We start from the raw sequence: 23,952 nt of genomic DNA, 5'->3' as shown, positions 1-23,952 counted from the left end.
GGGAGCCCCGAGGGGGAACCTCAGGTAACTTCTCAGCCGGCCTGTTAAGGATGAAAAGCAAAGCAGGTGAGTGGGAAGAGCATTTCTGGCAGAAGGAACAGCATGAGCAAAGGCCGTAAGCTGGGAAGGAGCCGGCCTCGGTGAGGAGCAGAGAGAAGTTGGCTGGGGAGGAGATGAGTGTTGCTCTGGGAGACCTGGGAGTTTCTTGAGAAGGGTCAGATTTCGAGCATATGAGGAGTAATCAACGGACGAATGATCGAAAGGAAAAACATCCATTGAATAAACATTTATTGAGCATCTGCTGAGTGCCAGGCTCGGCGACGTGCTGGGGCCACAGGGGCCACCAAGATAGGGGATAGGACCCTGGTTTTTCCTGAGGAGGAAACCAAAGAGCATGTACAGGACAACATGGATTGTCCAGGGCCACAGAGCTTGCCAAGGGGAGAGAGTATCTGACTCTAAACCCTGGGAGTCATCTGTTCCCCAATTCTGGTTCCTAGCGTGAAAGCTGGAGGGCTGCCTGGAGGAGGAGAGAAAGGTGGTAAGGGGAGGAAGGAGAGAAGGAAGAAGTAGGAATAAAGAAGGGGGGGGAGACTTTTTCTGAGCAACCTCCAGAGAGTAGGACCAGGGCCAGAGGAGGGAGGTTAAAGAAAGACAGAGACAAACAAGAGCCAAGGAAAAACTAACCCTTAGCATAACCCCAGACCAAGGTGGCTCTCCCATCCAGGAACGAGTGTGCAAGGCCAGCCTGTGTCAGGGAGGGGTTTCCACGCTGAGAAATCCCCTGTCCTCCAGGCCCCTCACTCCTCTAATGGCCTGTGATGGAAGGGCAGAGGGGACCCTGACCTGAGACCCAGGGGCAGCCTTGGCTCAGCGCGACTCAATTCTCAGAGTCCTGGATTCCAGTCCAGGCTCTGCTGTGTGGGTCTAGGCTGGTCCTCAGCCTCTCTGTGCCTCGCCGGAGCCATATCAGCCCAGACCCGCAGGAAAAGCATTGGGGACAGTGGAACAGAGCTTGTGCTCTGGAAACGCCGATTTGGTGACCCTCCCAGCTTCAGTCCTCAGGAGCTGTGGTTGTTACTAAGGGCTGGTGGGATCTGGCACACACTGGGAGGGCTGTGTTTCCACCTCCGCCCTCTGCAGACCCCTGCTCAAGGGCTCAGGGTGGAGGAGTGGGCTCCTGTTTACTGGGTTTTGGGGGCACAGGCCGCCCGTGGGTGAGGGGCTCACGCGCCTCAACCTCGTCACACAGCCCCTGGGGCAGCAGCGGCAGGAGTCAGAGGACTCGGGGCTGTGTGTACACCACTGACTAGTGCGTGCCTGGGGTCCAGTCTTGGGACTCTGTCATCTGGATTAATGACTTAAATGTGTCCCCATTTAGTCCCCGCAGGTCATCCAGGCCAAGGATCACTTTGTTTCCCAAGCCTGTCCCCAGTCTAGCCACTCTCTCCCCTAAGCTGCTACATCCTGGTCCACCCTGCCATCACCCAGCTGGGGCAGCGCTGTCACCTCCAATCTGGTGTCCTAGCTCCCACCCTCGCCCACCCATGGTCTGTCCTCCCTGCGGCCGCCACCAGAGGGCGCCTGTGAGCACTTTAGTCAGGTCCCCCTTTCTCCTCTGCCCATCCCCTCAGGGGATAAGCCCAAGTCCTCCCTGTGGCTCCGAAGGCCTTGCACAACCTGCCCTCTCCTCCTCCCTCTACCCCCCTACTCACTCTGCTGCACACACACACACACACACACACACACACACACACACACCTCCCTGTTCCTCCAACACACCAAGCACCATCCTTTCCCAGGGCCTTTGCACAGGCTGTTCCTGCCGCCTGAGGTGTTCCTCACCCACCAGCACTTCTCCCCGTAGGCTCATTCATCTGGTTTCACATCTATCTCTTCCGTTACGAAGGCAGCTCAGGTGCCTGTAATTGTCTGACGGAAGCACGGATAAATTTAGAATGAGCTGAGTCAGACCTGGAGCAGGAAGCCCAGCCCTGTCTCTCCCAGGCTACGCAAATGCCAGTGCATCCTTTTCAACCCTGAGCCTCAGTTTGCCTGGCTGTAAAATGGGGAGAACTCACCCTGGGGAGAATCCTTACTGCTCTGCTGCCCAGGAAGCTCTCGGCCTGCCACCCAGCACGCAGCAGACGCTCATCCGACGACGTTTCTGTTGTGCTATGTCCTTGACCATCCCCTTTCCGTCGGCAGCCTGCTCCCAGCTCAGAAACAGGTCTCATGTTTCGGTTTCTCTCTGCTCCCACAAAAGTTATGTCCTCTTAGGGGACAAGGACAATGACCCCAGGTTGTGGGGTCCGTGTCTGGCTTCTGAAACCCTGGGGCACAGGAAAGGCACACCCCCCCCCCAAGCCCTGAGGGCCCAGAGTGCCAGGCCCCCCGAAGAGAAGAAGCTGGATGGGTAACTGGGACGCAAGGCAATCAGATTTATTTAGCGCTTCCCGTTTTATCCTGCACGAGTCTCCGCTGCCAGGACAATCCCACTCGCAGCCGCACGGCGGGGTGGGAGCGCAGAGGGCGGCAGGGGGAGGGCCACACTCAAGCCATGTTGGGGCATCCATGCCCCCGCCATGTCTGGGCCTAGCTGCCCCCTCCCTGAGACTGGGTTTCCTTCGGAGGGTGAAGGAACACTATGGTACACAGTAAGTGCCTACTGTGTGCCAGGTACGTCCCTGATAACCGTCCAGGATTAAAGGCAACTCGCAGTTGCTCTCGGATGTTTGTTAACTGACTTAGTGACTGTGCAGTGGTTAACTGGGCCGGGTGGCATTGCCTGGCAGTGGCTGCTGCTTGGTTAGGTTTTGGAGAGAACCATGCGTACCAACTATAGATAGTAAGCTGAGAACAACGTGATAACCTCCTGGGGTGCAGCACACCCCCTTGGATGCCCTGTGGTTGTCCAGTGATGGGGAGAAGCGATGTCATTCTGATCCCACAGTTAGGGGGTGACCTTACCCTGGCTCCCCCCGCCTCCCCCTCCCAGCTCATAGCCTTCTAGCTCTGCCCAGAATAAGCCCTTTTCCCCTTCATCCAGGACTCCCTCCACCCACCCCCACCCCCAGCGTCTCATCTGGGCACAGTATGCAAACAAAGCGAGTTAACCCTTTCCACACTCTGGAAGGTCCCACACCTGGCCAGGATTGAGCCAGCCCCAGGGTGTGCCAGGCTCCCTGCCCATCCCGGGCCCCCAGCCCAGCTGTCATAGTGACTTAAGACCAGGGGCTGCTCCAGCCGGAAGAGTCAGCTGGGCCTCCTGCAGGTGCCTGGTCGGGGTGAGGGGAAATGTGGACCGACAGAAAGGGCAGCCTGAAGTGGGCACAGCCTGGGAAGATCCAGAGGTAGGACCGTGGGCAAAGAAAGGGGGATGGCTTCTCCAGATCAGCCGGGCTGGTCTTTGTTTCAGACTGTCCCCGGGCCTCCCAGCGTGAGCTGTAATTTACACAGCACACCCTTTGCCCGTTTAACGTGTACAATCCAATATCTATAGTGTACTCCCAAATGATCATCAACCACCCACAATACAGTTTTAGAGTAGTTCACCGCCCAAAAGGACCCATTGCCTAATCTAAGATCATGCAGATTTAGGCCTGTTTCCACCTGAGAGTTTTATAGTCTCACCTCTTTTGTGGAGGATAGAATCTATTTTTGAGTTAATCTCTATAAACGGTGTGAGGTAAGGGTTCAGTTTCATTCTTTTGCTTGTGGATATGCCGTTTCCCCAGAGCCACATGTTGCAAAGACCGTTCTTGCCCCACTGCATGGACAGCCTGGATGAAGTCAATTGATCGAAGATGTGAGGGCTTGTTCTGGAGCCTCGGTTCTATTCCATTGGCCTCCATGTCTATTCTGATGCTGGTACCATGGTGTATCGATACACATAGCTTTGTAATTTTTGAAACTGGGAAGTGTGAGCCTCTCAGTTTTGCTCTTTTGTAAGATTGTTTGGCTATTCTGGGCCCCTTGAGTTTCTGTATGAATTTTAGGATCAGCTTGTCAATTTCTGCAAAAGAAGCCAATAGGGATTTTGACAGGAATTGAGTTCAATCTGTAAATCTTAACAACATCCCATCTTCCATCTCCTGATCCATGAACATGGGTTGTCTTTCCATTAATTTAGGTGTTTCTCTCAACAATGTTTTGCTGTTTTCTTAGTATAAATTATAGACTTCTTTTGGTAAATGCATCTCTAGGTATTTTATTCTTCCGATCAATTGCAGATGGAGTTGGTTTCTTAATTTCATTTTGTTTGTTCATTGCCACTGCATAGGAAATAAAATGGATTTCTGTGTATTGATCTTGTATTCCGCAGCCTTGCTGAATGTGTTTACTAGTCTTAATGGTTTTTTAGTGGATTCCTTAGAATTGTCTACACACTCAATTATGTCATGCGCAAATAGAGATAGTTTCATTTCTTCTTTTCCAACCTGGATGCCTTTTATTTCATTTTCTTGCCTAATTGCCGGGTTACAATTTCCAGTGGTTTTGAACAGAAATGGTGAGAGCAGACATCCTTATCTTGCTCTTGGTCTTAGAGGGACAACATGTACTCGTAGTCTCTTCCATTAAGTATTATGTCGGCTGTCGTGCCCGTTATTTACCAGGCTGCGAAAGTGCCCTTCTATGCCTAGTTAGTTGAGAGCCTATCACGAAGGGGTGGTGAGTTTTGTCAAGTGCCATAGTCACAATTTGAACCCATGTTTCTCACTCCAATGCCCCGGCATTAACCTGCTGAACTAAATCAGCAGACTCCCAAAGGAGGCCCTCACGGAACCCAGTAAAGAGCTGATGTTCAGCAAATTCGGTGTTCCCGTATGCCTCTTTTCTCTTTAACGTTTGAAGTGAACTTGGAGGAAGAGGGGGAGAGGGAGGGGGGGGGAAAGAGGAGAGGTAGGGGGAAGGGGAAGGGGAGGGGGAGAGGGAGAGGGAGAGGAGGAGAAAGGGAGAGGGAGAGGGAGGAAGAGAAGCATGTTTAATTTGGAGGAAGTGTAATGGTGGAACTCTGGCACACCAAAGCCGTAGGGGATGCTTTAGACCTGTCTCATAGGGACCTAGGCTGGGTTCTGTGCAGACAATCCTGAACTTGGCACAAGGAGTCCTGTTCGTATTGGGCAGCTGATGGCTTCCCTGCAGTTGTCTCAACAAAAACACACTGGAGCTAATCACTAGGTTCTGAGAGTCACTGGGCGATGGGCAGGCTGGGCTGGAGGAACAGGAGGAAGAGGAAGAGGAGGAGGAGGAGGAGGAGGAGGAGGAGGAGGAGGAGGAGGCTGGGAGGGGGAGGGGGAGTTCCCACCCCAAGCAGAAGTTGGCAATGTTCAGTGACTGCACTTTTCACCCAACAATGAGTCGCACCCATTGCTGGCCAGGTGCAGAGGCTGGCGGAGACCCAGCGCCCGCCTCCAGATTCCAGCGTTTGGCACAGTGTGGGACTCGGAGGTTTCAGCCATGCCCCCGGGGGGAGCATTCTCTCCCCGTCCTCTCCTAGCTCTGGCTTGCAGGGAGTTTTGGTTTGGTGTGACTGAATCCTAATGCCTTCTTGACACTTGTAGACCCCCTGGCGCTGCCTGGAGGCTGGCACAATGTCAGACTAGAATGTTCTGTTCTCCTTGTGTTGATCTCTCCCGTCACCTGGGCCAGCCATCCTGACGTTCTCACGGACAGTGGCCACATTTACCAGGCAGGTCCCTCTGGAGCCTATACTCGGTGCCGGGGGCTTGGCGTTGTGCAGCTAACTTCACTCTCCCAGCAGCCCTAGCAGATAGAGACGATTGCTATCCCCCCATTTATAGACGGCAAACAGAGGCACGGCTAGAGTGGGCAGACAGACAGAAAAAAAAGCAAGCTGGCCAAAATACAAAACCATTCCAAATGATAATAAATAATCTGGTCCCAAGACGAAGGGTGAGCTGCATCCAGCCGTGGAAAGAGCATCCTGGGCAGAGGGAACAGCCAGTGCAAAGGCTCTGGGGCTGGACTGACTGGCGTTTGCAAGGAACGTGGAAGAAGCTGGCGTGGGTGGAGGGGAGTGAGCAAGGGACACAGGCAGAGGGAAGAGAGGACGTGGACAGGCCGGGGAGGACCTTGTGGGCTTCACCAACGAGTTGGGTTTTTACCTGGAGCGAGAGTTTGTCTATGGCTTCCCCTGGACTGTTAATTCCTGGAGGGCAGGGATTGTTTAACCTGTTTTGTTTACTTCTGTGTCCCAGGCCAGAGTAAGGGCCCAAAGGGATGGCTTTCCCAGGCAGGCACACACTGTACCGTGTTTACATCCGTTTCTCTTTGGTGCTTGAAAGAAAGAGGTAGATGTGGTTGCCCTCTTTTTTATTTCTCTTCAATATATATATTTTTTAGAATAACAATTTCTTTTTATATATACCATGTTTCCCTGAAAATAAGACATCCTCCGAAAATAAGACCTACTTACAGGTTTCCTTCTGAGTGAAATATAAGGCATCCCCCCGAAAATAAGGCCCCCTAGGCTAAACATGAGAGATTTGGTCCACTGATTCTGAAAGAAATGGAGTCACAAGAAATTCACCAGGAAATTCAGGAATTGGATTGTTATGATGATGTTCCAGAAGATGATGACGTGATTGTCATTGAATAAATGAGTAAATTCTTGATACTGTAGGATTCACAGTTTGTCTGGTTTGTGTTGACAACTACCGTACTACCATACCGAATACAGGTAATAAATTTCCTTTATTTTCATTTAACAATAAATGTGTACCGTATTCTTCCTCATGGAAAAATAAGACATCCCCTGAAAATAAGACCTAGCGCATCTTTGGGAGCAAAAATTAATACTGTATAAGACACTGTCTTATTTTCGGGGAAACAGGGTATATATTATTGATTTTTTACAGAGAGGAAGGGAGAGAGATAGTTAGAAACATTGATGAGACAGAAACATCGACCAGCCACCTGCACACTGCCACCCGGGGATGTGCCTGCAACCAAGGTACATGCCCTTGACTGGAATTGAACCCGGGACCCTTCTGTCCGCAGGCCGACGCTCTATCCACTGAGCCAAACCGGTTTCGGCTTTTTTAAATATTTTTATTAATTTCAGAGAGGAAGGGAAAGGGAGAGAGAGGTAGGAACATCAATGATGGAGAGAATCATTGATCGGCTGCCTCCTGCATGCCCCCTACTAGGGACCGAGCCCACAACCCAGGCATGTGCCCTTGATTGGAATCAAACCCAGGACCCTTCAGACCGCAGGCTGAAGCTCTATCCCTTGAGCCAAACCAGCCAGGGCCGGAAGAGTAAGGCTCAGAGTGACTTGTTCAAGGTTCCACCCCTTCATGGGCAGAGCTGGGGCTCATGCCACATCCATTGGCCTGCAGGCTCATTTCACTCTGCCTCCGCAGAGCATGCTGGGCCCGAGCGCCTACTGTGTAAGAGAAACCATGCTCAGAGTTTGCGGGACCATACCACTTGATCCTTCAAAACGGGGCTGTGTCCCCACTGCTTGGATGACAAAAACCAAGGCCAGTTTGCCGACGGCTAGATCATGGAGCTTGGAAGGACAACACAGACTCTGCAAATCTGGCCATTGCACTGGCCGCTGGGAAACTCCAAGCTTAATTTAGGTCCCTTGTTTAATTATTCATTCTCTCCTCTCCTCCTATTTATGACTTCCGCCTTCTCATTTTTGTTCCCCAGTTAATGCCTTTTGTTTATATCTGCATCTTTGGCCTGGAATGAATGAATCAACGATTTTGGAAGAAAAAAACAACACTCAAATTCTAAACTTGAGTTCCTTTGTGGGTATGAGGCCATCTCCAAATACATGCCCTGAAGAAATAAAATCCTTTCAACATGTTCAAAGCACAACGACTCCACGTGCAATCTTGTTTGGTGTCAGAGCACTCTCATCTCCCGTGGTAACCCTTTCCTTTTATTTTTATTGTGTTGTCTCATTATCCCATTTTCAAGCACCAACTACAGGCTAGGCAGGCACCTTATCACCATTCATCCTTACATTTTCTCCATGTGCGCAGGGGGCTGGCTACCTCGCCCCGTTTTACAGATGGGAAACCGAGAACCAGAGAGGGAAACCCAGTTGGCAGGTGGCAAAACCCAGGCTCAGAGTCCCACACAGATAGTTAAATTCCCGAGCTGGGGTTCCTGTGGTGGTTTGTCCTGTCTCCAGGGCAGCTGGCAATGATACTTAGGTAGAACGTTTGTAAAGTGTTTCCTCTGCAGGAAATGCTCCCTCATCCATTCCCTCATTCATTCAACCCATACACAGGGATCCCAGGGTTCATGGCGTCACATCCTAGTATGACCAGAATAAAACCAGGAAGATGGATAGAGAACAGGGCATGAGATGGTTTTAGAGGCCCAGGTCAGGGAGGGCTTCTCCAAAGATTTGCTATTATTTGTGCAAAAATTAGGTCTTCGAGGAAGACTATTTCAGACAAAGGAACAGCAGGCCAAGGTCTCTAAGTCAGGAGTGAGCAGTTTGTTTAAGGAGCCAGTTTGCGGAGCTCTGGGGACAGAGTCGTGGGTGCAAATGCGGAGAGGTGGCTGGGTTTTATCCGAAGAGCACTGGGGGGCCTGGCAGAGTGTACAGCAGGGCATGGCAAGCACCATGGCCTTCGTGCCAATAGCCCTGGGGCTCACGCGCCAACCGGTGATCAGAACTGTCCCTCGCGCTAACGCCGCCGCCCACGTGTCACGCGAAGCCCCGCGCCCCACGTGCTCCGCCGGTCCTTTAAACGCCCGCGGCCACGTGGCTCCACCGCGCCCCTTCATTGGCCGGGGGGCGTGGCGGCTGCGCGGCTGCGCAGTGACGCGCGCGGGCCGGCCCCGCCCCGCGGCCGCTGGCGGCGGCGGCGCTGGCGGAGGGGATGACGTCACCGGCTGGAAGGGGGGCGCGCGAGCCGGCGCGAAGGGAGCGCGAGCCGCAGTGAGTGTCCTCGCGCCGCCCGCCCGGCAGCCCGGCCGGCGCGCGCATGCCGCGAGCCGCTGGCGCTGGGGCTCCGCTCGGATCCCTCGTAGCAGCCAGGATGTGAAGCGGGGCAGAGCCGGGGGAGCCCAGCCCAGCCAGCCTCCAGGTAAAGGGGGGACAGAAACCCCGAATTGCCCTGAAATCGCAGGCGCTCCAGCGGGGGTCTCGGAGGCAGCGGAGTGGGCAGCGCGCCGGCTTTGTGCCGGGGAAGCCTGCACGGCCATTGTGCTCGGAGGACGCTCCGCTGCAGCCGGCTGCACGCCCAGTCGCTGCGCCCGGCCAGCTGCGCCCGAACAATGCCCCCGAGGGCCGGGCTGGGCGGGGGCTCCGGGCAGGCTCCGCCGCGGGCGGGGGGCGGGGGGCTTCGCCGCGGCGGGGAGGGGGCTGGGCTGGACTCGCCCGGAGCGCAGCGTTGGAAACAGCCCAGCGCCGCCGGCTGCACCACCGCCCCGGGCTGCGGGCGCAGGGGTATGTGCGCGTGTGAAGGGGGTGCTGGCCCCCTGAGCGCCGGCGAGGGACCCCGGGCGGGCCCCGAAGGCAGGGGGCGCTGTGCCGGGGGCTGGGGGTGCGGGTGCGCGGGCGCCCCGGAGTGGAGACCAGCCCGGGACGGGTGGCTCCAGGTGGGAGCCAGGGAGGACCCGCAGCTGCGTCCGGCTTGGCTGCTCTGCCCAGCGCCTTCCCTCTCCAGCCCCCATCCCCTGGAGACCCCCTACTCCTTGCCGTCTCCCCCGAGGTCCCTCCCGGCCTCGCCTCTCCTTGCAAAGGGGAGCGCCCCTCCATCACCCCGGCCTTGCCCCACCCTTCTGCCGCCCTGGCTTCCCCTGGCAGCCCCCCGGGCGAGGCCAGGCGAGGCTTAACCCCCGGCCCCGGGGGCCCTAGCGGGCGGACGAGCGCGCGCCCGGCACCGACCTCCCCGGGCGCCGGGGGTCCCGGGAGAGGGGAAGCCGGCCCCCCATCGCCTGCCCCGGGGTGTGCGCGCCGCTGGAGCCCCCTGGGGGCTGGGAGGAGAGGGTCGGTGACGTCATCCAGGGGGCGGAGTCGCCGGCACGGGGTGGAAGGGGGCGTGAGGAGGATGGGGGTTGCCCTGTGGGGGGCTCCCCGAGTTAATAGTGTCCGTCCGTGCCCTGGCTCCAAGGTTTCGTCTCAGCTGCGGCCAAGTTCACGGCTCCTTATGGGAAACCTTCCCATTCAGGACCCCCTCCCCATAGTGCTCACCCCCACCCATCTAGGAAACTTACCCCTCCCAACCCCCAACGGAACCTCCCTAAATCGGGGGGACTCCCCTTCAATCGCTTTCTCTTCCACATTTTCAAATCAGGGAACACCCCGCAAACTGGATTTTGTAGCCACACCCCCCAATCTGGAACCTCCTCCGAAGTGACCTTTTCCCCGATTTCCAGTCCTCGGGTAGCTGCGGACATGCGGCTCCGGGGAGGCCCCTTCCTCTGCAGCCCTCCTTCCCACGCAGCCGCCCCGGGGGACCGGGCCCCTCAGGTGGACAAACCTCCCCGCGCCTCCCGCCGAGGGGCGCCTCCCCTCCGCCTGGGCTCAGCTGGGATTCCCCGGTTCCCCCCATCTCCATCAGGGGGAGTTCCCGTTCTGAGCGCGGGGCCCTTCTGCCGCTGGTCCAACCCCTGGACAAACAGCCCGGGAGCGGGGCTGGCGGAGCCGGAGTCTGGTGTCCAGCTTGGGCGTTAGGTCTATGCGAAGTGGGACAAAGTCCGAGGGTTCTGGAGGGTCCCCAAGATAGGGATCCACCCGCTCTAGCCCCCCCCACCCCGTGGCCTCCATCCAGACTTTTGGTTGCTGGGGTTTTGGCTTTCTTTCCACGTCCCCCATTGTAGTTCTCCCTGGGGTGCAGGGGAGGGGGGCCCCTCTTTGTTTGGGGCACACTGCTTCCCCGATGAGCTAGCTGCCTTGCAGGAGAGGAAGCCAGCCCTCCCCGCTCTCCTATGGTACCAGCTGCCGCCGCCGAAGCTTTTATTAATGGCTGAGGAGCCCAGTTGATTCTGCCATTTGCATAGCTCCCCTCCCCCTCCCAGGGTCCCTTTCCTTTGTACCCCCTCCCCCTGCCAGTCTCGCCTGCCTTCTGCCCTTCAGCGCACGCTCTTCTTCCCCCGCCAGCTGATACTTTGGCTGAGGATGGTAGGCAGCTGGGGCTAGGGGTGGCTGCGTCCTGCGCCCCCAAATTTCAGAAACCACCAATTTGGGCCGATGTCTCTGGCTGGACTTCCCTGCCCTCCCTCCCCCAACCCCCCAAGATGCCCTTCACTGGGCATCTTTTGCTGCCTGTGCTGCCTGCTGTCTGTCCAAGTCCCCATTCTTCCTCTCCAGGAAGCTTTATTCTGCTCCGGCCCCGGGGCCGCGGGGTGGGGGTGGGGTGGGGGCACCTTCACCATGACGATGCACTTCTTCACGGGGCCCAGCCCCTTGGGGGCTGCCACCGGCCACACTCTGTCACACTGAGAGTTGGTATAATTGGGCTCAGGCAAACAAAACGCCGAGGGAGACCTGGCCTGCCTGGTGAGCTCATGGTTTTTCTATTCTTGTCACCTGGGCTGGTGACATCGGCCCCCGCGGGGGTCATGGGGGGGGGGGGGTCTGTCATGTCAGTGGACTTTGAAAGCCTGATCCACTCACTCCCTTTGGCAACGGGGGATGGTCATTCCGGTGTGGCCCAGGCTTGGCACTGGAGGGCAGTGCTGGCTGGTGTGCCTGGCTCCCCAGCACACCCTCTTTCTGCAAGGTTCCTTGCAAGCCCCTGATCCAGGCCTGGGGCGGGGGGGGGGGGGGGGCGGGTGCCAGGAGAGGGTCACCGGAAACCAGGGGCCTGCCCGCTGCACAGAAAGCATCGTCCGTGGACCATGCTTCTCTCTTCCCCCCTCGGAGCCCGGCTTTCTTCCTGCTTCCCAGGGGATCCGGGCATCTCCGTGTCCGCGGTCCCCTGGGAGGCACGAGGCTGTCTCCCCGCACAGGGACTGTGGCCCAGGGAGCGGGTGGGAGGGAGAAGCTCCCTGGGCCCCGGGGTGAGCGGTGGCTTCTGGGTGGATGATTTGGGAGCCATCACTATCCCCCTCCCCCCCCCCCATTCTCTCCGTATCTGGTATCTGGGTCGCACCACGTGCACGCCTCTGCCTGGCATTTCCCGGACCTGGGCCCCGTCAAGGAGTCCGACCCGTCTTTGCTGGACAAAGGGATTTCTGAGGGGTGACTCAGTTTCCCCTCCCGCCTCCCGGGATCAGCACTGAGCAGCATGCCTTTCACAGGTGTCCGAGCGCCGCTCACACTTCCCACCGCCGCTTCCAGCATCCGGGCGCCCGGAGACCTGTGGCTGCGCCGATTGTGTGCGCTGCCAGGTGGCCTGAGCGCGGTGGCTGGGCAGGGCCGGCGGGGACCGGGAGGGACCGGCGGGGACGGTGTGGCTGGGAGCTCGGCGTGGCGTTTCCGCCCGGCGCCCTCTGCGCTCACCTGCTCACCGTGACTTCGGTGCCCGCCTCGGCTGTGCGTGGGGAAAGGGAGCGGGGGCGTGGAGAGAGTTCCGGGTGGGGAGGAAAACCCTAAAAATAAAAGTGGATATTTATAAACCCAGCAGGTTTGGGCAATAATTGACGAAGCTTAATGTTTTCAGCTGAGAGCCATTTCCCCCGCCCGACTGCATTAGGCTCCATTTGTGGAGTCGCTGGGAGCCGGCTGAGGGCTCTGGAAGAGTGCGGTGGGCTTGGCAGGCGCCTTGCAGGCCGGGCCTCTGTGTGTGCGTGTGTGTGCGTGTGTGTGCGTGTGTGTGTGTGTGTGTGGGGGGGGGCATCTTGTGCTTCAGGAGGGAGGATTGGCGGGGGGACGACGCTGGGGGTCGGCAAGGGCGCTGAGACACCAGAGTCTCCGGCTTCTCCTCATCCGGCTTCTCATCCAGGCAGCCTCCTGGAGCACCCTCCGGTGGTGGGCATCCCCTTTTCCAGAATTCGCAAGGAGATTTGTCTCCCAGGAAGCGGGTGCAGGCTGTCCTTGCTCTGTCCTTCTGTGCAGCTAAAGATGCCGGGGGTGGGCTATTGGGAGAGACACCCCCCCCCACACACACATACCTGCTCACCAGGTAGGGTGGCTCCGCCTTCAGTGGGGACAGGAGGGGACGAGATGGAGGCATAACTGCTGTGCCAAGCCAACGGAAACCCGCCCTGGGCGCTCGGACACAGGCACATCACTTCCCGTGTGAGGGAGAACCAGGGTAGCAGGGTTTTCCACAAGGCTTTCAAATGTTGCCTATTCCCACCTGGTCTGGAACCAGGAAGCTGCTGGCTTGCAGGTTGGGGAAGATGGGAGTTGAGGTTCCAGTGCACGTTCCCCTATTCCAAGGATGACGGACAGCCCCGAGGCGGGCGGGCAGACCTTCGTGCTGAGATCGCGGGAATAGTGGCGCCTGGGTCTCCTGGCCTGAGGTTCAGTGTGTCACCTCCTCTGCCTTTCAGAAGCTCGAGGGTACTGAGCATAGCATGTGGGCTCATTTTTCCCTTTTCTTTTTTTTGCCAAAAGGAAATAAAAGACACTCAGAAAAAAAAAAAAAGGGGGCGGGGGAGAGTCCCGGGGTACCATTTCTGTCTTGTCTCTGGCTGATATTTCTGAAGTGTTGTGTGTGTGTAGGGGGTGTATGGGGAATATGAAAAAATCGATTGCCTTACACTTCTGCAAAGGCGAAAATTAGTGAGCGGGTGGGTGACTCACGGAGAGGGCCTGGACTTTTCATGGCTTTATTTTTGTCTCCTTGTCCCCCGCCCCCCACCCCCTGCCCCCTTCTCGGAGGAGCTGCCGATCCCCATTGCCCCTCCCCAGGCTGGACCTGGGGGCTGGTGTGTTTGGCCTGGCCTTGGAGTCCCCTCTTTTCTTTCCTGCTGTCAAGGCAGTCGAGGCCAAAGGGGTCCCAGGCCTGAAGATCCTTCCAGCTTTTTTGTCTCGCATCCCTTTTGGTTCCTTCTCGGTTCCATGGATTCCACTCTGGCAAGGTTTCTGGGTTGCAGTGACCCTCCTCCCCCGAAAATGTCTGAACTGGAGCCGAATTGCAAAATGTCCTTTTTTCTTTCCAACGGGCAGATTTTGTTCAGAACTCCCTGGGTGGTCCCTGCGACTTTTGAGGGTTTTTTTTTTCTCTCTCTCTCTGTGTGTGTGTGTGTGTGTGTGTGAGTGTGTGTGTGTGTGTGTGTGTGTGTGTGTGTTTTAAATCTTTGCTGTTAGCCCCTTGTAGTAAGGTTGGGAGTCCCCGGTCTTCCTACTGGGAGAACTGAAAATCCTCATTTTTCCCGATCTTCCCTTCCCCTCTCCCTCCCTGTTTGGCCTCTTTGCGCAGAAACCTTCTCGCTTGCAAAAGGAGGTTAGGCCTCTGGCCTCGGGGTCAGAGCCCTGACTTCGACCCCAGACCCTGCTTCTCCTGGGCACCCTTGGGCTGGTTAGCTGACCTCTGTGTTGCTTCGTCTGTAGGATCAGGGCATTCACAGCCTGTTTCTTGGGGAGCTGGTACCTGAGATGCTGTGTGTCTGACGTAGGCCGAGGCGTGGGACCCCGGATGGAGGCGGTGGGGGGAAGGGATGGGACAGAGGGGGCCTGGGAAGATGGTCTGTTGTCTTGCTGTCGTGTGGGTGATTAAGTGTTGGTGGAAATGTAAGGGTTCTGGGGAAGTGAGGTCGACACATCTGTGTGTATAATTTAATGCCGCTTACAATTACCCTGTGATCGGCAAATGAGGGGATGTCGGGGGGATAATAATAGCTGCCCCGACGAATTCGGAGCTGGCGCCCCGTGTGGGCCCCGTGCTGAGCAAGCGCACGAAGCCCGTCCTCGGTCTTTAACCTTCACACCCCCGGGAGCCGGCGGCTGTGCGCGGAGCCCGATCTCTCAGAGACGGAAACCAGGACACAGAGCGGGGTCTTCACGGGCCTGGGGTGGCACAGCTTGTAAGTGGCAGAGGGAGAAATGGCACCCAGGGCCACGGGATGCCGGAATCTGAAGTCTTACCTGCCGCAGAGTCAGGTGCTCTGCCAGCTGCCAAAGAGGTCATTGTAATGACATTTCACCCGCTGGGGGCACCTGAGAGGGACTCCGGAGGCTCCGGGCTCCCAGCTGCCCCCCTCTGAGGGTGAGAGAAGAGCCTGGACGCTAGACCAAGGCGGCCTGGGTTCAAATCCCAGCTCGGCCACCCGCTGGCTGGGCGGCCTGAGCCAAGTTGCTCGCCGTCTCTGTGGTTCCATTTTCGAATCTGTGGAACGGAGAGTAATAGCACCTGCCACGCAGGTTATCGGGAGGATTCCATGAGTTCATACAGATAAAGCAACGCCTTGTGACTTAGTGGGACCTGCCTTGCGGGGGCTCCTTGGCGGCCCCCCCTCCTGTCCGTCCGTCCATGGGGTTCAGCCTGGGTGAAATGTTGGGATGACTCAGCCGCTGCAAACTGGGGCGTTCCCCGTCACTGGCTGCCTGATCAAGGCTGCCCCACTTCTTAGCGGGACCAGGCCAGGCGCCGGCAGGATCGGAGCCACAGGAGGCCAGGGGAGGCTGGCGGGGAGGCCGGCGGCTGCTCCTGAGACCCCAGCCGGTGGTGACCTCTGACCGCCAGGAGCCCCCGTGGCTTTGAGCAAATGTGCAGGGTTTGGGGGTGGGACACTTCACAGCTGTAAGGTCTCGGCTTTGGCCACGGCCTCACTGAGCGGTGTCTAAGAGGATCGGTTTACAAGCTTGGCGTGCAAGCATTCGTCCGTCCATTCATTTGCCGATTCATTCCTTCAGCCAATCAGTATTTGAAGGAATACCAGCTGCCGGAGAATTGAGAGCCAGACTCTGCCGCTCGCTGGCGATGGGCCTTGTGCTAGTTACATAGCCATCCTGTGCCTCAGTTCCTCATCTGTAAAATGGGCGCTTTGGCATTGCTTCACCCAGGACAGGGGCGTTGTGAGAGGCACATGACATAAACCTGGCCGATTTCAAACCTTAAACCCACTGTGCAAGTACTTTTTCTTTCTTTAAAAAAAAAAAAAAAAAAGCAGCAAATAAAAATGAAGTTCTGGGACTACAGCAGTGAACAAAGCAAGCTGGGTCCCTGGGACCCCGCAGTGTATTGGGGGAGCCAGTGAGGGCATGAGTAAGGGTTCTGAGGCTGAAAACCGGTGGCACCTGGTACGCCACCTGGCCACTGTGTCGTCTGGGGGCACATGGACAGCCGCTCTGAGATGGTGTGGGGGCAGCAAGGGCAGAGCTGGAGGCGAGGGAAGCAGCAGTGAAGGCGGAAGGCCCCACTGGAAGGGGGGCCGGGTCCCCTCTCACCAGTCTGGAGGGGGAAACTGAGGCAGAAAGGCAGCCGGAAGATCATTCTCAAACCCACTGCCCACCAGGGCTCAGCAGGTAATGCCAGGGGGCGGGGTGGGCCAGGCAGACTCCCCCAGCCTCTTGGGCAGCCTCCCCGAATGGCTCCATGGCCGGCGCTGCCGGTTTTTCTGAGAAAAACCAGGAATCTAGATTTCACATGAAATTGCCCTATTTTACATCTTTGGATCTTTTTCTTTTTTCTTATATTTTCATTGATTTCAGAGAGGAATGGAGAGGGAGAGAGAAATGGAAACACGGATGATGAGGGAGAGTCGTTGATTGGCTGCCTCCTGCATGCTCCCTGTGGGGGGTTGAGCCCACAACCGGAGCATGTGCCCTTGACTGGAATCAAACCCGGGCCCCTTCAGTCCGCAGGCTGGTAACTCTATCCACTCAGCCAAACCAGCCAGGGCTGGATCTTCTCTTAAAGCTTCCTCCATTTGCTGATTGCCTTACCTCAAGCCACCTCACTTGCCGTCGCTGAGCCTCTGTTTCCTGGGCTGTGAAATGGGTTTAAGGTTTGGAATCACGTCCATGGGCTCTGCGGAGGCGCCGGCCCGGTGACTCCCGGGAGGGCCGAGCACAGGGCCCGGGCCAGCGTCCGCGCTCGATGCACGTTGGCTCTGATTGCATTAATATCGGCCGTAACGATAAACTTGACTTAAATTAAATGCTGAGCAGAAGGAAGGTCCCGTGGGGCCGGGCTGTGAATTATCTCCTGGCCACGGGACCCGTTCCTCACACGCGCGTCTTTCCCGGAACAAACCTGTTTGCCCTCAGGGCTGGGGCGTGGGGTCACCGGTGTCGTTGGTAGAGTTTATTGGGGTGGTTTGCAGCCAAGGGTGGTTTTGCTCCCTGGGTGTCACGTGGCAATGGGAACCTCTGGGATGCTTCCGGCATCGAGGGGTGGGGAGAAGGGGAGAGGGATGCTGTTAACACCCCCCCCACCCTACCCCCGGGGACGGCCCGGCCTGGTGTCATGTGTGCTGACGCGAAGACAGACCCTGGCTCCTGCTCACGGGCGTAGCAGCAGCGGAGTCAGGCTGTGGGCTTGTCCATGGGTGCCCGCCTCCCACGCTTCGCAGGGTCCTGCTGGACTTGAACTTGCTGAGGTTGCTGATGGGTTCCCTCCGTGCACCTGTCCGGGCCCCATTGCCCTGTTGATCATCAGAAGCGTGTCATTGCCGTGACGTGTGGTCTGGAAATCGGGGACGGCCAGGTGTCTGGCGATGGCGCTGGATCTGGAACGTGGAGGGGCTGCCGTGTCCAGGTTTTTTGTTTTGTTTTCCCCCCACCTGGCCCTGGGAGCTGGACTCTGGCCCCACCGGGGAAGGGTTTTTGGAAAGTGAGACCTCTGGTTTCGAATTCTGACACTGATCTTCTCAGCTGTTGTTCTGACCACCACACCTTGATTGTTCTCATCCGGGAAATGGGGACAGAGCTTGCCTGCTGCTCTGCCATTGAGGGTGACATGGGGTGATGCTGATATGGTGCCGGCACCTGGGGTGCACAGTTAGGGGCTGAATGACTGTGTCCTCCTCCCCGCCCCCCATCTTCATGAACAGCTAGGGGGATGGGGACGAGGCCCAAACCTACGGTTTCCCAACTATTCCAACGGACGGGCGGTCACCTCAGCAGACGTGAGCCCTCGTCCTGGAGCCCACGCTGCGTCCTGGCCTGGGGCGTCAGCTTTCTTTCATTTTCTCTTTCCATCCTTAGAGTGGCCCTGAGAGGCGGCAGCTGTGGGTAGGGCATGGAGGAGCACAGTGGGGGTGAGAGACTGGAATGGCTGGAGCCTTTTGTCCGGGCTGCCCCTGCCCCACACCACACTGAGGTGTCATCTCTGTGCTTGTGGAGGTTCAGGGGTCTCTGCACTTGGCTTAATGCTTTGCTGTTACTTTATTGAAATTCTTAATAACTTTCCGTTGCCCGCGGTTTCGTGTTGCAGGGGGCCCCACGGTTATGTGGCCATTATGGCGCCGGAGGCTGCTTCCCACGGCGGTTGGGGTGGGAGCAGAGGGAAGGAGGCTGCTGTCGGCCGGGTCTGGGTTCCAGACCTGTCTTTGCCTCTCACCAGCTGTGTGACTCTAGGGAAGTTGCTTTGCTTCTCTGGATGGTACATCCAAACTGCCCCCCTGGCAACAAAGTCCCTGCCGGCCTCCCTGCCCTCTCCCCCACCTCATTCTGCACCACCACCACCACCACCCCACACTGATTGTCCCAGCCCCACCTCAGCAGCCCAACACCCTGCTCGGCTCACTCTGCCCGGGGCAGGGAGACTCGGAGAGCGGAGTGGAGGTGCTGTGTGACTTCAGCTACTCACTCGCCGTCTCTGAGCCTCTGCCTGTCTGCGGTGTCTGGCACAGAAGCAGTGATGCGTGGCCATGGAGAGCCAGGGATTTGGAGGATGGGGTTCAGGGAACCTCAAAATAGCCCATGGGATTTCCCATGTGGGAGAGGCCCAAACGAGCCGGGACTCCCAAAACAGTGCGCGGCAGCCAGGCGAGGTGGTTTTCAGACTCACTGGGATACCCTTTGTGTGTAGCCTGATTGCTGGGGAGGACACCAAAGAGGCCCACAGGAATGGGGCAGGCTGTCTTTGGGGGATCACTTTTGACATCTGAAAAGCCCGCACTGGAGTCTTGACTTGGCCTCATGGGCCCGTAGACCCGCCTGCTAGGGCCTCAGTCTGCTGGTCTGTAAAATGGGTGTGAGACTCTCCTGGGTGGTTAGAAGGACCCATCCCATGGATGCCTGGAGAGTACTGGCATACACGTGGTGCAGTGCCATGTGAGGGTAAGGCCTTTGGGAGCAGATGGGGAGACCTGTGATTAGGGGTTTGGAGGGTAGGGTTTGGGGGAGCTGGGGAGCTGTTGGGCCGGGTCTGACTTCTCTCAGGGTGCGGAGTCACGCCTGAGCCTCCTGCTGCAGTGCCAAGCGCAGGCTGGCAGGAGCCAATAGCAAGCCCTGGGCAGATTCACCCACAGGCCAGGCTGTCATTGGGATGGGCGCTGGCAGGAGGCCTGCCCAGAACCACCTGAGGCATGGAGGGGAAACTAAGTCACACTAGCGTGGCCAGAGTCTTGGTAGGTATCGGGGGGCGGGGGGGGGGGGCAGTCAGTCCTGACCTTCTAGGTCTGAGCTCAGGTCGCCCTGCAGGCTGCATCGAGACCTCTGGACTCCCTGTCCAGTGCTCTGCCCGGACCCCACCCCGATGTCACTCCCTCACTGTGCCTGTGCCTCTCGCCCTGGCGGCCTGGTCCTCCCTCGGCCGGCGTAGTTTCCTCTAAGCCCGTTCTCTTCAAACGCTGAAAGGGGAAAACGCTGTCTTCCTCGCGGATGGGAAGCTGGTGTATCCCTGACAAGAGTAGGTGGGACTTGACAGAAAATGTGACGGGAGGAAAAAAGGACATGCAATCATTTAGCTGCTACCACAGGCTGGGAGTGGAGGCCGAGGGCTGCGGAGACGGTAAAGCCACGTCAGACTCAGGGAGCGTCCAGCCCCGGAGGCCGTGGGCGCGGGGCGGGAGGCGCCCCCCTGCCGCTGAGCCGGGGCTGCTGACCGTGGCTGGGACTGTCCGGGCCCCCAGCCCGCAGGGAGGCCAGGTCCGCGCCTGCCTTCCCACGGAGCTGCTTGGGCTTCTCCTGTCTGCATCTGAGCATTCCTTCTCAGCGGCCTGGGGAGAAGGTTATTTCTCCCTGAATTCAATTAATGAGCCTATTAAAAACTATTTATTTTCCCTGACAGTTGTTTACTGTGGAGAGGAGATGAATGGGTCAGGCGTCCTCACCGGGTGGGCGGGAGGATGGGGATGCCCGGTGCCCTGGGCGCTGGCGCTCGGGGAGAGCAGACAACGCACCGGGCACAGGGGGCGCTGCCTTCCGGAGCCTCCGGAGCGCAGAGCCTGACCGTGGGCTGCGGGCGCTGCCTCTGACCCGGGGGTTTCGGGGGAGGTGGGTCCTGGGCTGGGTGTGGAGGCAGGGGGCTGGCCCCAGTGACTTCCGTCTTCACGTTCCAGGCCAGTGTCCCAGATGCACTGGTTTGGGACCTGAGACCTGGCCCCCCGGGACCATGTGATTGTGGCAGAGGGTCCGAGGATCCCTCCTCTTCTCCGTAGCAGTTGAATCCCATGACTTAGCCGGGCACGTGGGCATCTGCTAAAAAGAAGCATCATCTTTCCATTGTGCTTCGAAGCTCTCTGTGCTCGATGGTTCGGTTCTGAGCAGGGGGATGAATAAGCAGGATTTCTGGGAAATGGGAAGTGCTACACGCTCCCTCTTCCCCCCCCCCCCCCCCAGCTGGAAGAGGGAGGTGATGGTCGGCACTCGGCAGCCCTTTTGGATCAGGAGGCAGGAATCAGGTAAGAATGAGGGAATCCGAGAGATGGAAGGAGCCTGGGCCCCTAGGTGGTGGGTGGGCACAAAAGCCCTGCCAGGCCAACCTGGGAGCGTGCTTGATGGAAAGGGAGAGATCCCGCCTCTCTGGTGAGGTGTGTGGCACCCGCAGTTCAGCGTGATCTGACAGTAGCAGTGCAATGCGCCTCAGTCAACGGTGCTTTCCTGGTCTCCTCAGGTCTCTTCTCTTCAAATTTCTACTTTTTTTTTTTTTTAAAATTGAGTTTTAGAGAGGAAGGGAGAGGAGAGGAGAGAGAGAGAGAGAGACAGAAACATTAATGTGGGAGCGAAGCATCCATTGGCTGCCTCCTCCATGCCCATACCAGGGATCGAGCCTGAAACCCAGGTATGTGCCCTGACCAGGAATCCAACTGGCAACCTTTGGGGTACACGGGATGGCGCCCAACCCACTGAGCAACCCTGACCAGGGCTCTGTTCACATTTTTTAAAATATATATATTTTTTGATTTTAGAGAGGGAGGGAGAGATAGAAACATCAATGATGAGAGAGAATCATTGATCGGCTGCCTCCAGCACGCCCCCCACCGGGGATCGAGACCACAACCAGGTTATGTGTTCTTGACCAGACTCGAACCCGGGACCCTTCAGTCCGCAGGCCGACGCTCTATCCACTGAGCCAAACCGGCCTAGGGATCTGTTCACTTTTAAGCGAGGCCTCCCCTCACCTCCCTATTGAGATTTGCAGAATTTGCCTCTCTCCCCAGCTCCCCAGCCTCCCACCCCACCTCCCTCCGGCTCTGCTTTTACTCGAAGCACTTGTCAGCACCTCCATGTTGTCTGGCTCGTCCTTATCTCCACCTCCTGCTCTGGCTGGGGCTCCCCGGAGGCGTTTTGCCTGTCGTCTCCGCTGTGCCGCAGCAGCGCCCGTGCACAGTAGGGCTCAGCGCATCTGTTTTGCGCCCAGACAGCTCCGGTCACGGGGGAGACACGAGGTCAGGGGTCTTCCACCTGGCGGGTGGCAGCGCCCACACTGGCACCGAGCAGGTGGCTCCCGCGTTCTCTCTCTCCACCCTGCCCCCAGCCAGTTGGCCAGTCCGGGCGGGCCGAGCCAGTCCCAGTGCTGCTCCTGATCCTCTCTCTCGCCCCCACGTTCTCACCTCAGCCTCCAGAAATAGCCCCTTTAAAATAGCCGTGTCCCTGCCAGCCTTCCGGGGCCTCTGCCTGCCCACGGACGTGACGCCTTGCTGATGGGCCGGTCTCTGTGCTGCTGTGGGATTTTTAAAAATGCAGTTGGTGTTGGGTGGTTTTCCCCACCCCTCCTTTATGCCCGGAGAAGCCCTGTCATCCACAGGGCTGCTTCCCCGTTCCCGATGCCTGGCATTGAGGTTTGGCTCTGTGTGTCCCTGTGACTGCTCCACCGAGGCATGGCCACTGAGGGGTGTCCGGTGTGCAGAGACAAGAGCTTCTGCCATAGGCTCACGACAGCTCCACGGTCCCGAGACCGGTTGGGAAGCCCTGAGTTTGAGTCCTAGCACCGTCTCTTGCTGGCTGTTTGGCCTTGGGCAAGTGCCTGAACTTCTCTGAGCCTCGGTCTACCTGTCTGTGAAATGGGGGGGGGGGGGGGGGCATCTCAGGACTATAAGCAAATGGCTAAAGTTATCCGGGCCTCCGACACAGCTAATAGGCACTTTCTTAGGTTCTGTTCTTGTCATTTATTGAGACTGTGTAAATGAGTGGTTAAGAACTGGACTCTAGCACCCGGAGGCTTGGGTTCAAGTCTCAGTTCTATTCCTTCTTTGCTGTGGTCTCACCTCTCCTGGCCTCACTGTCCCCATCTGTAAAATGGGGGTACTGATGACCCCAGCCTGCCAGGGTGCCAGGCAGGGTCCAGTGAGTTCCTTAAGGGTGAACTCCTTAGAGCAGCGCCGGGCTCAGAGTGAGGGTGAGATGGCGCTTGTAAATAATACGTTTATTGGCTAAATATTTATCAGGGAACTTCCGTGGGCCGGCTCTTCCTGGAAGCGGGGTCAACGAGATGTATACTTCTCCGGTCCAGCTGTTGGCCTTCGGGCCCTGGCTCAGCCTCCAGGCCCTCCTCTCCCGCAGGGCAGGGATTACACCGGCCGGAGGGACATGCCCAGCCCGGGCTCCAGGCACCAGGCAGGGGCCTCTCTTCCTGTGCGTGCTCAGCAGGTGCTGGGCCGCCGGCTGGCTCCGGCTGGAGTGGAGGCTCAGGAAAGGGGGCAGCGGGCAGGGCCCAGGGATGGCTCAGAAACGGGGACAGGAAGGGCCGCCGGAGGAGGCGCGGATGCTTCTGATGCTCGCCCAGCGCCGGTTCAGCTGCTGCCTCCCCCACGTCTTGCCTTCCGCCACCCAGGGGGTCTCTCAGACACCTGTGTGCTGGGCTCTCTGCGGGGACCCAGCTGGTGAGGAGGGGCTTGCCGTGTGGGGCTCGTGTTCTGATCACAGGGACAGTGAGCAAGACAAAATAGGTGTCATGTCCGATGGCGATAAGAGGAAGCAAAGGAAAAGACGGGATTTGGGAGTGGAGGGATGAGGGTTGTCATTTTAAAGGGATGGTAGGGACGGCTTCATTGAGGAGGTGACAGTTTGAGTAAAGGCAGGGGGAGGGGGGCGGGGGGAGGGAGGGAACCAGGTGGATATGTGGGGAAGAACGTTCTGGGCAGAGGGGACAGCCAAGCCCATGAAAAATCCTGGGCGGGACCGTGCCTGGCATGTCGGAGGGGCAGTGAGGAGGCCCATGTGCTGGAGAGAGTGAGTGAGAGGCGGCGGGAGGTTGTGCAGGGCCTCCTGGGCTCTGGGAGGTCTTGGGCTTTTAACCCTGGGGCGGTGGGAGCCCTGGAGGGATATGGTCAGAGTGGTGTTGGGACCTGACTCCGGTGCTCACATGCGCCCTCTGGTGGCTGCTTCGGGGAGGACAGCCTTTGGGGGCTGAGGGCAGAGGGGCAGGGTCAAGGGCCGAAGAGCCTGCACTCTTCCAGGTGGTGATGATGGAACTGGACCAGGTGGAGAAAGAGGGGGGGGCGGCGGGGGGGTGGTGGTAAGATTTGAGATAGAATTTGAAGGCAGGCTTTTCGTGAGTCTAATCTTCATAGGAGCTTTGAGGGGGAGACTCATGCCCATTTGGCCCAGAGCGGTGGAGTCATTTGACCGATGTCACACAGATGCTGCACAGGGACTGGGCAGCCGGGCTGGCCGACCCGCTGCCGGGTCTGGATGGGGTGCAGCTTGCTCCCCAAGTCTTTCGCAGCCATCCC

The 23,952-nt window shown here is 57.9% G+C and overlaps 1 protein-coding gene across 1 annotated transcript in view; it reads left to right on the top strand.

Moving 5' to 3' along the window:
• The first annotated feature begins 8,876 nt into the window (after positions 1 to 8,876).
• Positions 8,877 to 23,952, top strand: part of PTPRS (protein tyrosine phosphatase receptor type S) — a 99,650-nt gene continuing 84,574 nt past the window's right edge. The window contains exon 1 of the mRNA XM_084883688.1: positions 8,877 to 9,080. The gene's annotated coding sequence lies outside the window, so the exon portion shown is untranslated. The remainder of the gene's footprint in view (positions 9,081 to 23,952) is intronic.

The sequence above is a fragment of the Pipistrellus hanaki genome (genome assembly GCF_964339955.1).
Source record: "Pipistrellus hanaki genome assembly, chromosome: 5".
Taxonomy (NCBI): domain Eukaryota; kingdom Metazoa; phylum Chordata; class Mammalia; order Chiroptera; family Vespertilionidae; genus Pipistrellus; species Pipistrellus hanaki.
This window is presented reverse-complemented; position numbering and strand designations above follow the sequence as displayed.